This window comes from Pseudophryne corroboree, chromosome 3 (genome assembly GCF_028390025.1).
Source record: "Pseudophryne corroboree isolate aPseCor3 chromosome 3, aPseCor3.hap2, whole genome shotgun sequence".
NCBI lineage: Eukaryota > Metazoa > Chordata > Amphibia > Anura > Myobatrachidae > Pseudophryne > Pseudophryne corroboree.
Window position 1 is genome coordinate 353304057 of NC_086446.1, and position 18004 is coordinate 353322060.

The following is an 18004-nucleotide window of genomic DNA, read 5'->3' on the forward strand; positions in this document are numbered from 1 at the left end:
TTGCTGTTTTGTTAATATATTCTTGAAATGCCATTTGTGGGGTCTTTGTATTATTGCTGTAGTGATTCCGGCACTGGAGATTGGTAGCTTCAGGGTGAGTGTCCATATATTTTTTATTTTTTTAAATATTTTTGCAACGAGGTAGAAGCCTTTTTTCTGTCAGCCACTAGGGCACACTGGCACAACTTCAATACTGTGGGGTGAAGACGGCTTATAGGGAGCTGGCACTTTAAATCTAAAAAGTGAAACAGGCTCTTCCCCCATCATCCCTCAGTTTTGAATGTGTGAGGGAGCCGGTCACTGGTGGCCAAGCTCCAGCTCAGTTATCCTTTTTTATTTTTGTTTTATATCAAAAAAATTTTATGGGACCTAGTTCCCTTTGCCTCAGGAACTCTTCGCCACTTATCTAGAGAAATGGGGTCCGGGTCACATACCAGCAGCAAGCTGCACAGGAGAACCACACTTAACAGAGAAGCACTGTTTCCTCTGAGACAGCCACATCCTGAAGCGCTCCGGTTGGGTGAGTGAGCCTCCTTGTGTGGGGCACAGCAGCTGACCTCTGGCAGCATGGGGGATTAGTGCGTCACTTGCTCATCCTCCTCTCCCTGCTGTGTCTGGTGACCTAGTCTTCCTGCACTACTGCGCTGTCAGTTCACGGTGCTGCAGCGTGGGGGGATGAGTGACTCCTAGGTAACATTGTGGCGGCTGCATCCCGCACAGCGCCGGCATCCAGGAGCCGCTAGGTTTATCCCTGCTTTTAGTGGCCGCGATAGCGGCAAGGTCCCCCTGCACGTCCGCGCTGACAGTAAAGTTATGTGGCTCAGCACACAACTGTTATGTGCCTGTATATATAGAGACTCAGTGTTATCAGCGCTTTAACAAAGGCTGATTAATTAGGCAACCACTAAAATGACGCTTATGAACCTAGTGAGATGGGTGCTTCTGCGTAGGGGATGGGGGCTGAGTTGGCGGGTTTTCAAACTGTCAGTCAACAAAAAGGCACCTTCGTCAGCATAGACAGTTCATTGAATGGCAACATTGTTTCTTTCTTTTCTCCTCAGGAATCTGCACTGTAAAGCAGAGACAGGTGCACATTGCTACAGACTGTAAGAAACCTAAAAGCCTGCACAAACTACAGGCATATAGAATAGGGGAGTCATTCAAAGATTGTACCTCCCACTATCCTTCTCATTTCCTCTCTTTCTCTGTATTATTGAGAGTGCTGGTTTAAATTTGTATGTGTCTACTCTGTCAGTCACAATGGCAGGCAAGGGACTAGAAAATTAGGCGTCACAAAAATTTTGTCTGTGCGAAGTGTAATAAAATAGCTCACATGGACGATTCTTCCCTCTGTGAGGCATGTACTTCAGAGGGTGCGTTAGTTAACCCATCCCAGGATGCAATTTTTTTCCTCCTGGGTGGTAGCGCTCACAGGAACCATCTTGTCCTTTTGTATGGCGCTGCAAAACACTTGTGGTGCCTTTATAAATAAAATTTAATAATAATCTCACAATTACATAATGAGGCGTCTGCTTTACGGAAGACTCGTGAGACTGTTAGGGAGATTCCTCAAAGTGAGTTACAGTCTATTGCTACAGAGCCACCTTGGGTGTCAGGATTAGCCAAGTCTGTAGAGGGTCTCACAAAATGCTTGGACTCGTCCAGTAAACAGCCGCAGACAGTGTACAAGGCTAAGAAACGTCCAGTGCCCTTAATTTTTCAGTCCGATGAATCTGGAGAAGAACTTTTTCTCTCTCAGGAAGAAACTAGGGAGGACCATCATGAATTATTGATGCAGTGGAGTAAGTTCTGCTGGAACTTTCTCATGGGGTTGAACCTCTTATTTTAGCTATAAGACAAGTTTTGAACATTTCTCTAGCATTCATAAGGGATATTGGGGAATCTAGTACGATGGGGTATAGACGGGGTCCAAAGGAACCGGTGCACTTTAAATTTCTTCACTGGGTGTGCTGGCTCCTACCCTCTATGCCACCTCCCACAGGCAGTTTAGAAAGAAGTGCCCTCAGGAGAGGATTCACATCTCTGAGCTCCAGAGTTTTCTTCAATTTCTTTTTAATGTTTGTTATTTTCGGTATGCTGTTTGGGCAACAGCATTCCTGCACCGTGGGCGTTAGGGGGGGGGTCGGTCACCGGCCTTGCGGGGTTGTTGTTCAGCGGGGCACTGCGCCTTTGCTGTCTCAATCGCAGCACGCCGCACACCCCTAACACTGCCTGAAGGTGACGTCTGTGGTGAGCACAAACCAGTGGCTCTGCTAGGGGGGGTACCCTGGTTCAAAGTGCGGCTGAATGCGGGCACGGCATACTGGATTGTCCTGGGGGGGGTCCCGCTAGGGTTCCCCGTGTAGACCGGTTGACAATCGCTTGAACTAGCACTTGTGTGATGTTTTTAAGCAAACAGGAGACATTGCCAGTATAAATAATCACTGTAGCTCTGGCGCCATTGGAGGGGGCGGAGCTACCTCAGCAGGACCAGAGACATTTTGACGCCTCAGTCTGCTTAATGCAGCCACAGACAGCACACACAGCATTTCCTGCCTCTCGACACGCTGGAAAACTGGTACAGGGTGTAGCAAAGGGGGGAGAGCTGCTATTATACACTATCTGGGTCCTCTACAGGACAGACATTATTAGTGTTTAGTGATATTGTTAGCTGTCAGCCTCACTGGGGCTGTGCAGGTAGGGGTGTGCTGGTGTCCTCTCTGTCTCCTCTCACATAGTTAGGGCAGGCTTGAGATGAATTACTATCTGTGTGTATGTTATTGTGCTTACTGTGAAACATGGGTAAACACAAGCTGTGCAGTGAATGTCGCACTAGATTCTCTCCAGTATCATCTGATTCTGTTTCTTGTGAACAATGCAGCCAATCTTCACAAATCGGAGAAGGGGCTGGAGGAGAGGGTCCAGAGCCCGTATGGCTAGGGTCTCTGAAAAATATGATGTCTGATATGTCATCCCAGCTCACTGCTAATTTTCAGAAAACTACGCTACTGCAACAGGCTGTTGCAGATTTAGCTGCTAGGCCAGATGTTACACAGCCCCCCTCCTCTCATGCAGGACCACAAAAGCGTGGTTTGCCTGCTCTACTATCTGACACAGATGATGATGATGTACAGGAGGATGGGGAGGACTTGGACCCCGTTAGTGGGGATACCAATTCTGCTCAGGGTATTGAACACCTAATTCTGGCTATATGGGACGTGTTAAAGCTCCCTCTAGAAGACGCTTCGTCACAGCAGTCGTTTTTTTTACACAAAACAAGCCTAATGTCACTTTCCCTGATTCTGCAGAGTTAGATGACCTATTCAAGTTGGCCTGGAAAAATCCAGACAAAAACTTCCAAGTGTCAAAAGTTTTTGCGCACTTTCCCATTTGCTCCTGAAGGTAGGAAATTTTGGGTGGAATCCCGAGGATTGATGTTTCAGTCTCTCGAATGTCCAAAAAGGCGGTGCTGCATGCCACGAGCTCGTTTACCATAAAGGATCCTGGGGATAGGAAAATAGAAGCTACACTCAAATCTATTTACATGGCAGCAGGTGTATCGCAAAGGCCGGTCATTGCGGTTTGTTGGATGACCCATGCCATTCATTCATGGGCAAATCAAATTCAGGAGGGCCTCTCCGGGGCAATGCCCCTGGTCACTATGGTGACCCTCCTAAAGCACGTTCAGGTCACTTCACGCGTCCTCTGTGATTCCCTCAAGCAGATGGGAAATATTAATGCTAGGACCTCTGCCATGGCAGTGTCGGCGTGCAGAGCCTTGTGGTTGCGTCTGTGGATATCGGACGCGGAATCCAAACGCAGTGTGGAATCCCTCCCCTTTTTAGGAGAATCGCTCTTTGGGGTTGAATTGGATACATGGATTTCCAAAGTTATTAATTTTGAGTTATTATTATTTTCTCTGACGTCCTAGTGGATGCTGGGACTTCCGTAAGGACCATGGGGAATAGCAGCTCCACAGGAGACTGGGCACAAAAAGTAAAAGCTTTAGACTAGCTGGTGTGCACTGGCTCCTCCCCCTATGACCCTCCTCCAAGCCTCAGTTAGATTTTTGTGCCCGAACGAGAAGGGTGCATGCTAGGTGGCTCTCCTGAGCTGCTTAGAAGTAAAAGTTTTAAATAGGTTTTTTATTTTCAGTGAGTCCTGCTGGCAACAGGCTCACTGCATCGTGGGACTAAGGGGAGAAGAAGCGAACTCACCTGCGTGCAGAGTGGATTGGGCTTCTTGGCTACTGGACATTAGCTCCAGAGGGACGATCACAGGTTCAGCCTGGATGGGTCCCGGAGCCGCGCCGCCGGCCCCCTTACAGAGCCAGAAGAGCGAAGAGGTCCGGAGAAATCGGCGGCAGAAGACGTTCCTGTCTTCAGATAAGGTAGCGCACAGCACTGCAGCTGTGCGCCATTGCTCTCAGCACACTTCACACTCCGGTCACTGAGGGTGCAGGGCGCTGGGGGGGAGCGCCCTGAGACGCAATAGAACAATATAAAAACCTTATTTGGCTAAAGAAATGCATCACATATAGCTCCTGGGCTATATGGATGCATTTAACCCCTGCCAGTTTTCCTAAAAAAAGCGGGAGAAAAGGCCGCCGTGAAGGGGGCGGAGCCTTTCTCCTCAGCACAAAAGCGCCATTTTCTTTCACAGCTCCGCTGGAAGGACGGCTCCCTGACTCTCCCCTGCAGTCCTGCTACAAGAATCAGGGTAAAACAAGAGAGGGGGGGCACTATTGGCAGCTAATATAAAACAGCAGCTATAAAGGGAGTAACACTTACATAAGGTTATCCCTGTATATATATAGCGCTCTGGTGTGTGCTGGCAAACTCTCCCTCTGTCTCCCCAAAGGGCTCGTGGGGTCCTGTCCTCTTTCAGAGCATTCCCTGTGTGTGTGCTGGGTGTCGGTACGACTGTGTCGACATGTATGAGGAGGAAAATGAAATTGCCTGTGTTAGTGATGTCACCCCCTAGGGAGTCGACACCTGACTGGATGGTCGTATTTAAAAAATTACGTGACGGTGTCAGCACTTTGCAAAAAAACTGTTGACGACATGAGACAGCCGGCAAATCAGTTAGTGCCTGTTCAGGCGTCTCAGACACCGTCGGGGGCGCTAAAACGCCCGTTACCTCAGATGGTCGACACAGACCCAGACACGGATACTGAATCCAGTGTCGACGGTGAGGAGACAAACGTAATGTCCAGTAGGGCCACACGTTACATGATCACGGCAATGAATGAGGCATTGAATATTTCTGACACTACAAGTACCACAAAAAAGGGTATTATGTGGGGTGTGAAAAAACTACCAGTAGTTTTTCCTGAATCAGATGAATTAAATGAGATGGGAAACACCTCCTAGGGTAGATAAGGCGCTCACACGCTTATCAAAACAAGTGGCGTTACCGTCTCCCGATACGGCCGCCCTTAAGGAACCAGCTGATAGAAGGCTGGAAAATATCCTAAAAGGTATATACACACATACTGGTGTTATACTGCGACCAGCAATCGCCTCAGCCTGGATGTGCAGTGCTGGAGTGGCTTGGTCGGATTCCCTGACTGAAAATATTGATACCCTGGATAGGGACAGTATATTATTAACTATAGAGCATTTAAAGGATGCATTACTATATATGCGAGATGCACAGAGGGATATTTGCACCCTGGCATCTAGAGTGAGTGCGATGTCCATTTCTGCCAGAAGAGCGTTATGGACGCGACAGTGGTCAGGTGATGCGGATTCCAAACGACATATGGAAGTATTGCCGTATAAAGGGGAGGAGTTATTTGGGGTCGGTCTATCGGACCTGGTGGCCACAGCAACGGCTGGAAAATCCACCTTTTTACCCCAGGTCACCTCTCAGCAGAAAAAGACACCGTCTTTTCAAACTCAGTCCTTTCGTTCCCATAAGGGCAAGCGGGCAAAAGGCCACTCATTTCTGCCCCGGGGCAGAGGAAGGGGAAAAAGACTGCACCAGGCAGCCTCTTCCCAGGAGCAGAAGCCCTCCCCCGCTTCTGCCAAGTCTTCAGCATGACGCTGGGGCTCTACAAGCGGACTCAGGCACGGTGGGGGGCCGTCTCAAGAATTTCAGCGCGCAGTGGGCTCACTCGCAAGTGGACCCCTGGATCCTGCAGGTAGTATCACAGGGGTACAAATTGGAATTCGAGACGTCTCCCCCTCGCCGGTTCCTGAAGTCTGCTCTACCAACGTCTCCCTCCGACAGGGAGGCGGTAGTGGAAGCAATTCACAAGCTGTATTCCCAGCAGGTGATAATCAAGGTACCCCTCCTACAACAGGGAAAGGGGTATTATTCCACGCTGTTTGTGGTACCGAAGCCGGACGGCTCGGTGAGACCAATTTTAAATCTAAAATCCTTGAACACTTACATAAAAAGGTTCAAATTCAAGATGTAGTCACTCAGAGCAGTGATAGCGAACCTGGAAGAAGGGGACTATATGGTATCTCTAGACATCAAAGATGTTTATCTCCATGTCCCAATCTACCCTTCTCACCAAGGGTACCTCGGGTTTGTGGTACAAAACTGTCATTATCAGTTTCAGACGCTGCCGTTTGGATTGTCCACGGCACCACGGGTCTTTACCAAGGTAATGGCCGAAATGATGATTCTTCTTCGAAGAAAAGGCGTCTTAATTATCCCTTACTTGGACGATCTCCTGATAAGGGCAAGGTCCAGGGAACAGTTAGAGGTCGGAGTAGCACTATCTCAGGTAGTGCTACGTCAGCATGGGTGGATCCTAAATATCCCAAAATCACAGCTGATTCCAACAACACGTCTACTGTTCCTGGGGATGATTCTGGACACAGTCCAGAAAAAGGTGTTTCTCCCGGAGGAGAAGGCCAGGGAGTTATCCGAGCTAGTCAGGAAACTCCTAAAACCAGGCCAAGTGTCAGTGCATCAATGCACGAGAGTCCTGGGAAAAATGGTGGCTTCTTACGAAGCGATTCCATTCGGAAGATTCCATGCAAGAACTTTTCAGTGGGATCTGCTGGACAAATGGTCCGGATCGCATCTTCAGATGCATCAGCGGATAACCCTATCTCCAAGGACAAAGGTGTCTCTCCTGTGGTGGTTACAGAGTGCTCATCTTCTAGAGGGCCGCAGATTCGGCATTCAGGATTGGATGCTGGTGACCACCGATGCCAGCCTGAGAGGCTGGGGAGCAGTCACACAGGGAAGAAATTTCCAGGGCTTGTGGTCAAGCATGGAAACGTCTCTTCACATAAATATCCTGGAACTAAGGGCCATTTACAATGCCCTAAGTCAAGCAAGGCCTCTGCTTCAGGGTCAGTCGGTATTGATCCAATCGGACAACATCACGGCAGTCGCCCACGTCAACAGACAGGGCGGCACAAGAAGCAGGAGGGCAATGGCAGAAGCTGCAAGGATTCTTCGCTGGGCGGAAAATCATGTGGTGGCACTGTCAGCAGTGTTCATTCCGGGAGTGGACAACTGGGAAGCAGACTTCCTCAGCAGACACGACCTCCACCCGGGGGAGTGGGGACTTCACCCAGAAGTCTTTCAAGTGATTGTAAACCGTTGGGAGAAACCAAAGGTGGACATGATGGCGTCCCGTCTCAACAAAAAACTGGACAGATATTGCGCCAGGTCAAGGGACCCTCAGGCAATAGCGGTGGACGCTCTGGTAACACCGTGGGTGTACCAGTTGGTGTATGTGTTCCCTCCTCTGCCTCTCATTCCAAAAGTACTGAGAATCATAAGAAGGAGAGGAGTGAAGACTATACTCGTGGCTCCGGATTGGCCAAGAAGAACTTGGTACCCGGAACTGCAAGAGATGCTCACGGAGGACCCGTGGCCTCTACCTCTAAGAAAGGACCTGCTCCAGCAGGGACCTTGTCTGTTCCAAGACTTACCGCGGCTGCGTTTGACGGCATGGCGGTTGAACGCCGGATCCTGATGGAAAAAGGCATTCCAGATGAAGTCATCCCTACCCTGATCAAAGCCAGGAAGGATGTAACCGCGAAACATTATCACCGCATTTGGCGAAAATATGTTTCCTGGTGTGAGGCTAAGAAGGCCCCCACAGAGGAATTTCAACTGGGTCGTTTCCTGCATTTCCTGCAAGCAGGACTGTCTATGGGCCTAAAATTAGGATCCATTAAGGTTCAAATTTCGGCCCTGTCGATTTTCTTCCAGAAAGAACTGGCTTCATTGCCTGAAGTTCAGACGTTTGTCAAGGGGGTACTGCATATACAGCCTCCTTTTGTGCCACCAGTGGCACCTTGGGATCTCAATGTAGTTTTAGGGTTCCTAAAATCACATTGGTTTGAACCACTCACCACTGTGAAATTAAAATATCTCACATGGAAGGTGGTCATGCTGTTAGCTCTGGCGTCAGCCAGGCGTGTCTCAGAAATGGCGGCTTTGTCATATAAAAGCCCTTACCTAATTTTTCATTCAGACAGGGCAGAATTGAGGACTCGTCCTCAATTTCTCCCTAAGGTGGTTTCAGCGTTTCACATGAACCAACCTATTGTGGTGCCTGCGGCTACTAGGGACTTGGAGGACTCCAAGTTGTTGGACATAGTCAGGGCCCTGAAAATATATGTTTCCAGGACGGCTGGAGTCAGAAAATCTGACTCGCTGTTTATCCTGTATGCACCCAACAAGCTGGGTGCTCCTGCTTCTAAGCAGACGATTGCTCGTTGGATTTGTAGTACAATTCAGCTTGCACATTCTGTGGCAGGACTGCCACAGCCAAAATCTGTTAAAGCCCATTCCACAAGAAAAGTGGGCTCATCTTGGGCGGCTGCCCGAGGGGTCTCGGCTTTACAACTTTGCCGAGCAGCTACTTGGTCAGGGGCAAACACGTTTGCAAAATTTTACAAATTCGATACCCTGGCTGAGGAGGACCTGGAGTTCTCTCATTCGGTGCTGCAGAGTCATCCGCACTCTCCCGCCCGTTTGGGAGCTTTGGTATAATCCCCATGGTCCTTACGGAAGTCCCAGCATCCACTAGGACGTCAGAGAAAATAAGAATTTACTTACCGATAATTCTATTTCTCATAGTCCGTAGTGGATGCTGGGCGCCCATCCCAAGTGCGGATTGTCTGCAATACTTGTATATAGTTATTGTTACAAAAAAATCGGGTTGTTTATTGTTGTGAGCCATCTTTTCAGAGGCTCCTACGTTTATCATACTGTTAACTGGGTTCAGATCACAGGTTGTACAGTGTGATTGGTGTGGCTGGTATGAGTCTTACCCGGGATTCAAAATCCTTCCTTATTATGTACGCTCGTCCGGGCACAGTATCCTAACTGAGGCTTGGAGGAGGGTCATAGGGGGAGGAGCCAGTGCACACCAGCTAGTCTAAAGCTTTTACTTTTTGTGCCCAGTCTCCTGCGGAGCCGCTATTCCCCATGGTCCTTACGGAAGTCCCAGCCTCCACTACGGACTATGAGAAATAGAATTATCGGTAAGTAAATTCTTATTATTATTATTATTATTAATATTATTATTATCCTTTATTTATATGGCGCCACAAGGGTTCCGCAGCGCCCATTTACAGAGTACATAAACAAATAATCAAACCGGAAAACAGCAACTTACAGTTGATGACAGTATAGGACAAGTACAGGGTAAATAAACATAGTTACATCATCAGATGACACTGGAATAAGTATCAGGTGGCAGAAGACTGACGGAATTGGTGCAGTTGAAGAATATTGAAGTAAGAAAAAGCACGAGGGAAGAGGGCCCTGCTCGTGAGAGCTTACATTCTAAAGAATGTAATCATTAATCCACGTTTCTTCACTCTGGGGTCTTGCTGGCGAGACGCTACTACCCGGGGCCGTCTGTACAGTCCTTTCGGTCTCACAGATTTTGATCTAAGGCCAGAGGTGCCTCCAATGTGAATAGAGGCACTAGAGGTAAGTCAAGAAAGCTGGCAACCAGCTCTCAGGAACAGACCACCAGTTCTGCTTCCACTAAGGCCTCAGCATGACTGTGCCCACCCACCCCGAGGGGATCTCTAGGTGGGAGCTCAACTGCGTCCGGGAGGCTTCCTGCCAGTATACCTGGGTCAGGGATCTCGTTTCTCAAGGCTACAAGCTGGAGTTCGACAGTGCTCCTCCCCAACGATTTTTCAAATCAAGCTTACCAGCTTTGGAGGATATGCAGGTTAAGTTGCAACAGGCCATCCTAAAGTTGGTCCAGTCCCACGTCATTGTTCTAATACCACAACGAGGTAAGGGTTATTACTCCAACCTGTTTGTGGTATCAAAACCGGACTGTTTGATAAGGCCCTTTTTGAATCTAAAGTCCTTGAATCCTTACCTGAAAGTGTTCAAGTTCAAAATGGAATCTTGCGAGCAGTGATTGCGGGCCGGGAAGAACAGGAATTCATGGTTTCCTTGGATATCCAGGATGCCTACCTCCATAATCCGATTTGGCCATCTCATCAGGCTTACCTGAGGTTGCTGGACAATCATTACTAATTCCAGGCACTGCCCTTTGGCCTGTCCTCAGCTCTGAGGGTGTTCACAAAGGTGATGGCGGAGATGATGATCCAGCTCTGGGTCCAGGGAGTCAATATTGTCCCTTACCTGGATGATCTTCTGATCAAAGCAAGGTCCAGGGAGCTTTTGTTGCTCCATGTTGACTGCACTATCCAACGTCTGTCACACCATGGGTAGATCCTCAACTTGCAGAAGTCCCACATGGAGCCGACTCAGTGGTTCCTATTCCTGGGGATGTTGCTGGATACTGTGACCCAGAAGGTGTTCCTACCAGAGGACAAGGCGAGAACACTTCAGCAGATTGTCTGCATGGTGCTCTGACCTACTCGAGTGTCCATCCATCTTTGCATAAGATTGTTGGGAAAGATGGTCGGCTCATACAAGACTATCCAATATGGGAGGTTCCAAGCCAGAACATTTCAGCTGGATCTCCTGAGCAAATGGTTCGGATCACATCTTCCGCTGCATCGGATGATACGGCTGTCTCCTCAGGCCAGGATTTCCCTCCTGTGGTGGATGCAGTCCTCCAATCTAATGGACGGCGTTGCTGAATTCAGGATTGGACCCTCCTCACGATGGATGTGAGTCTAAGGGGAAGAGGAGCTGTCACCCAAGGGGCGCAGTTCCAGGGCATGTGGTCAGCCCATGAAGGCCTCCTTCCGATCAACATTCTGGAACTTCGGGCGATCTCTAATGCTCTGCTTCAGGCCTCTCCTTTTGCTCAGGGATCACGTGATCCATGTACAGTCGGACAACGCCACAGTAGTGGCGTACGTCAGTCGGCAAGGAGGGACAAAAAGCAGAGCCTGCATGCGAGAGGTGTCAAGGATACTCCTCTGGGCAGAAAGAAATGCAAGTACAATGTCCGCAATCTTCATTCCGGGAGTAGACAACTGGGAAATTGACTTCCTGAGTCGCCACGATCTCCACCCGGGGGAGTGGGGGTCTCCACCAGCAGATGTTCCAGCAGATCATCCACCGGTGGGGCTGCCCACAGATACATTATGGCTTCTTGTCTCAACAAGAAGCTTCACTCGTATTGCTCATGAACCAGGGACCCTCATGCGAGGGCAGTAGATGCACTGACGTCACATTGGCCTTACTGGCTGGTCTACCTGTTTACTCCGATTCCGTTGCTCCCAAGGGTACTCAAGCACATCAGAAATCATTGAGTCCAGGCAATTCTGATTTGCCCCGGATTGGCCTCGGAGGGTGTGGTACGCGGATCGTCTGGACATGTCCATCGAAGACCCTTGGCCTCTACCTCTCAGAAGAGATCTTTCAACAAGGACCGTTCGTCTACCCGGACTTACAGCGACTTCGTTTGACTGCATGGAGTTTGAGCAGAACGTCCTAGCTCAGAAGGGCCTTTCCAAAAAGGTAATTGCTACCATGGTTCAGGCCAGGAAACCTGTGACGTCAAAACACTATCATCATATCTGGAGATTATCTGTCTCTTGGTGCGAGGAACACGCGTATCTGCCTGCGAAGTTCCACTTGGGACGTTTCTTACGTTTCCTGCAGGCTGATGTGGAAAAGGGTTTACGCCTGGGTTCCATTAAGGTTCAGATTTCATTTCTCTCAATTTTCTTCCAGAAGAAATTGGCAGTGTTGCCAGAAGTCCAGACCTTCTTGCAGGGGGTACTCCACATACAACCTCCTTTTGAGCCACCTGCGGCACCCTGGGATTTGGATGTAGTGTTGGAATTTCTACCATCCTCCTGGTTTGAACCTCTGATGACTGTAGAAGACATTTACCTCACGTGGAAGACTGTGATGTTACTGGCCCTCGCTTCTGCTCAACATGTCTCAGAATTGGGGCATTCTCATGTAAAAATCCATACTCTGTCTTTTACGAGGACAGAGTCGGAGCTCCAGACTAGACAGCAGTTCCTGCCGAAGGTAGTCTCCGCATTTCACCTGAATCAACCTATTGTGATTCCGTCCAGTTCTGATACTTCTGCTCCTCCGGAGGCTTTGGATGCTGTGCCAGCCTTGAAAATATGTCGAGCACACAGCTCGGATCAGAAAGACGGATTCCTTGTACGTGCTCTGTGATGCGCAGAAATAAGGTTGTCCTCCTTCGAAGCAGTCCATTGCTCATTGGATTAGACTCACTATCCAGCAGGCCTATGTGTTGGCAGCCTTACCTGTTCCTAAGTCTCTGAAGGCCCACTCTACAAGATCAGTGGGTTCTTCCTGGGCGGCTGCCCGTGGAGTCTCGGCCTTACAACTATGCCGAGCTGCTACCTGGTCGGGGAAGAACACGTTTGTGAAATTCTACAAATTTGATACCCTGGCCAAAGAGGATACCCAATTTGGGCAGGTGGTGCTGCAGCAGTCTCCGCACGTTCCTTCCCATTTTGGCTGCTTTGGGACGTCCCCATCGTACTAGATTCCCCAATATCCCTTAATTATCTACCATTAAATCCTTTTCCCTTAGTCCATAAGGGATATTGGGCGCCCGCCTCAGTGCGTTGACTCTTCTGTAGGTTCACTTTTATGTGGTTACCTGTTCAACTGTTGCTGTTTCCAGCCATTTCTGGTCGTTATATGTTAGTGGTGTGCTGGTTTTATAAATCTCACCACTCTTTGTTGTCATGTTTCCTTCTCTCATGTATGTTCTTTCTCCTTTGGGCAAGTTTTTACCTATAACTGCCTGTGGGAGGGGGCATAGAGGGGAGGAGCCAGCACACACTGAAGAAATTTTAAAGTGCTTTGGCTACTTTTTGGACACAGTCTACACCCCATCGTAGTAGATTCCCCAATATCCCTTGTGGACTACGAGAAAAGGATTTACCAGTAGGTAATTAAAATCCTATTTTCCGAGACTACAACACTAGATTCGCCAGATAGTGTGTAGAAAACAGCGTTCATCGGTCATGTATTATTTTTTCAAAGAAGATGGATGATCAGCTGACGGAGGCATGGAAAAACCCGGGCAAACTATTTCAGATGCCCAAAAGATTCCTCAGTCTTTATCAGTTTACATCAACTATGACAGATAAATGGGAGAAGTCACCGTGAGTGGACTTTTTTTTTTCTTTTCTTCCTTTCATCCTCCCTCCCTTCCTTCATTTCCAGTTCCAGACGCAACATCTTTGAAAGACCCTTCTGACCACAAGCTGGACACCATGTTGAAGTCCATCTATTCGGCTGCAGGTGCCGCACTTAGGCGAACCTTGGTGAGTTCCTTGATGGACAAGGCAGTGGAGCATTGGACCACTAAGTTGATTAAAGATTTACAAGAGGGGGTTCCGTTAGAAGACATCGTTATTCTAGCGGAACACATTAAAAAATCTGCTATATACTTAGGGTAAGTGGCTAAGGATATCGGACAAGTTAACGCGAGGATCTTAGCAGCAACTATTGCAGCCAGAAGACCCCTTTGGCAGAGATCATGGCAAGTAGACAGAGTCAAAAAGAGCTGCGGAGGCACTTCTGTTTTACAGGAGACATTATTTTTGGAAAAGAATTAGACACGTAAATTCTACAAGCTACGGGTGGTAAATCTACCTTCTTACCGACCCTTCCACCACCGCCTAAACACTCTTAAGCCTGAACCTCCTTTCAGTCCTTTTGTTCCACTCAACCTTTTAGAGGATGCCGAAGAACTTTACCCTTGCGAGATAGAGGTCGCGACAAGCAACCAGTCGCTGCTCGTTCTCAAGCCCCAAAGCTTACAGAAAAGACTGTGGCATGATGGTCTCCCATCCCACCGGGGCCCAGGTACAGTGGGAGCGTGGCTTAAAAATTTTCAAGATGCCTGGTTCAAGATATCCGACAATGCGTGGATTCGTAATATCATCCCTCAAGGGTACAAGTTAGATTTTGAAGTTTTATTGCCAAAATAGTCTTTTACGACAAGTCTTCCCATCCTTCTGGATGAACGTTTAGCCCTTCAAGGAGCAATACAGACCTTAGTAGATTCAGCTGTGCTAATGCCGGTACCACTGGGGTCAACAAAAGAAGGTTTACAATTCCAATCTTTTCGTAGTTCCAAAGCCAAGACGGTACAGTAAGACCAATCCTGAACCTGAAATCATTAAATGAGTTTGACTTATTACCTGTTCAAGATGTCTCTCAACTCAGTGATTTCGAGTCTGGAACCCAAGGAATTCATGATATCTCTGGACGTCAAGGATGCATAACTTCACATTCCGATCTGGGAGCCTCACCAAGCATTTCTCAGGTTTGCGATTCAACAGGATCATTATCAGTTCAGAGCCTTACCATTCGTACGGTCCACAGCACCCAGAGTGTTTACCAAGGTCATATTGGTGGTGATTGCTCACCTCAGATCATTGGGAGTCACACTAATACCATACCTAGATGACCTCTTCCTCAAAGCTCTATCCAATCTCATTCTCCAGGAGCATGCTCTGTTAACATACAATGTGTTGGTTGAGCATGGATGGACAATCAATTTTTGGAAATCCAACCTTTAGCGTCATAGCCTCTCCAGTTTCTCAGTGTGATCCTAGACACCAACGTACAGAGTTTCTGCCACAGGACAAAGCTATGAGTATACAGAAACTGGTCCAGGTTGTTCTCAGGCCACGACTGGTATCAGTCCACTTATGCATTCGTCTGCTTGGGAAGATGATAGCTGCTTTCGAAACTCCTGGAGTTCGGACGTTTTCATTCACATCCTTTCCATCTGGACCTGTTACATCAATGGTCAGGGTCTCACACCTTCGACAGTTAGTTCATCTAACTCCAGAGACATGACTTTCGCTTCTTTGGTGACTTCAGCTGCACAATCTCACTGCGGGCTGTCTGTTCGGTGTATGGGACTGGACACTCCTCACAACGGATGCCAGCCTCTGGGGATTGGGTGCGGTTGTGTTGGACTTCTATCTTCAGGGCCACTGGTCTCCATAGGAATCACTGTTGCCAATAAATGTGTTGGAACTGAGAGCGATATACAGTGCACTGGTGCAAGCCGCCCACAATCTGCAATCCAAGGCGGTGAAAGTTTAAACTGACAACGCGACGGCTATGGCGTACGTAAACAAACTAGGCGGAACTCGCAGTCGGCAGGTGATACGAGAGGTTTCACGCATTCTCCAATGGGCAGAACGCAACGCAGTAATTCTCTCTGCGGTATTCATTCCAGGAGTGGACAATAGGGAAGCAGACTACCTCAGCCGGATTTTCTACAGTCACACTGTTTTGAACCTTTGGAAGAAGCAGACCTTAAATATCTTACTTGGAAGCCTGCTTTTCTACTAGCCATAGCTTCAGCCCGGAAGGTTTCTGAATTAAGTGCCTTGTCTTGCAGACCTCCCGTCAGGATGAAAAATCAAGATCGGGTGGAGTTGAGAACACATGCCTCTTTCCTTCCCAAGGTGGTGTTGGCTTTTCATATCAATCAACCTATTGTGGTTCCATCCTTGCAGGATGCTTCTGGGACACCTTCTCTGGATGTTGTGAAAACCTTGAAGATCTACGTAGAGCAGACTGCGCCTTTAAGGAAGTCTGATGCTTTATTTGTGCTTTTTGATGTCCCTCGTCGCGGGTTGCCTGCTACTAAGCAGACCCTGGCCCACTGGATTAAGTTGACTATTCGACAGGCCTATCTCCACCAGTCTAGGCGACCTCCAGTATCCATTGCTTCCCAATCTATATGCTCAGTTGAGTCTTCGTGGGCCACTAGTAGAGGGGATATCACAGCTCAACTCTGTCGAGCAGCCATTTGGTCCAGTATTCATACGTTTGCTAAATTCTACAAGTTTGATACTTTTGCGGCTTTATCTTCACGGTTTGGCAGTCTTGTTTTGCAAGTTCCTCAGCGATCTCCTGCCCATGGGAGAAACTTTGGGACGTCCCTACAGTCTTGAAGTTGTGCCAGTGTCCCCTAGTGGCTGACAGAGAGAGGAGGATTTTTGTACTTACGAATAAATCCCTTTTTTTAGAAGCCATAGGGGACACTGTCCACCCGCCCGTCGCTGTTCTCTTGCCTTCTTTGTTCGGTTGTGTTTAATTGTTAGATGTTCTCTTCTCTCGTATAGTTTCTGTTCTCTTGTTCCCGTCTCCTCTCTGCTAATATACAACTGAGGGATAATAGGGGATAGAGCGGGAGGAGCCTGTTTCACTACTTAGATTATTTAAAGTGCCATCTCCCTGTAAGCCATCGTCATCACCCCACAGTGTTGAAGTTGTGCCAATGTCCCCTATGGCTTCCGAATAAGGGATTTATCGGTAAGTACCAAAATCCTCCTTTTGGCATGTTCATTTTATAAAGAATATGGAATATTAAGGGGGTGTTTCAATTAGCCACAATGTTTTTTTTTTTTTTTTTCTTGGCTACATGTTGAAACACCCAAACCCCTGTGCCCCCCACCCCTATCCCCACACACACACATCCCAGCGAATCTGGCGAGATCCACGGCATATCAGGGTGTTTGTTTCTCGACGTAAACCCAATGTTTATTCTCTTCTAATTGAGTTCCACCTAAGAGTCGAATACACTTTTCTGATGAACTAAAACAGTTATGCACCATGGAGTCCAGCTCCAGGTTTGTTCACAGATCCTTGATTAGTTATTCAATCTAGTTGTTCCAGTTTGGGATGGATGAACTTTCGTGTTTACTTTGATGGATCAGGGAGCGGATGTGAAGACGTAAAAAGAAAATACAGTTGATCTGTCCGCGCAATCTTGATCATAGAAACATAGAATTTGACGGCAGATAAGAACCACTTGGCCCATCTAGTCTTCCCCTTTTCTCTGACGTCCTAGTGGATGCTGGGAACTCCGTAAGGACCATGGGGAATAGCGGCTCCGCAGGAGACTGGGCACAACTAAAGAAAGCTTTAGGACTACCTGGTGTGCACTGGCTCCTCCCTCTATGACCCTCTTTCAGACCTCAGTTAGAATTTTGTGCCCGGCTGAGCTGGATGCACACTAGGGGCTCTTCTGAGCTCTTAGAAAAAAGTTTATTTTAGGTTTTTTATTTTCAGTGAGATCTGCTGGCAACAGACTCACTGCTACGATTGACTAAGGGGAGAGAAGCGAACCTACCTGCTTGCAGCTAGCTTGGGCTTCTAGGCTACTGGACACCATTAGCTCCAGAGGGATCGAACACAGGCCCAGCCTCGGTCGTCCGGAGCCGCGCCGCCGTCCCCCTTACAGAGCCAGAAGCAAGAAGAGGGTCCTGTAAATCGGCGGCAGAAGAGTTCGGTCTTCATCAAGGTAGCGCACAGCACTGCAGCTGTGCGCCATTGCTTCCCATGCACACCTCACACTCCGGTCACTGATGGGTGCAGGGCGCTGGGGGTCCTGGGCTGCAATATTGAGTACCTTGGCTGGCAAATAACACATAATATAGTCATAGAGACTATATATGTGTAAAATACCCCTGCCAGATATACATAGAAAAAAGCGGGAGAAGTCTGCCAAAAAAGGGGCGGGGCTATCTCCCTCAGCACACTGGCGCCATTTTCCCTCACAGCTCCGCTGGAAGGATCGCTCCCAGGCTCTCCCCTGCAGTTT

The 18004-nt window shown here is 48.3% G+C and overlaps 1 protein-coding gene across 1 annotated transcript in view; it reads left to right on the forward strand.

Moving 5' to 3' along the window:
* Positions 1–18004, forward strand: part of CASC3 (CASC3 exon junction complex subunit) — a 130397-nt gene that overhangs the window by 99477 nt on the left and 12916 nt on the right. The gene's annotated exons all lie outside the window — the stretch shown is intronic.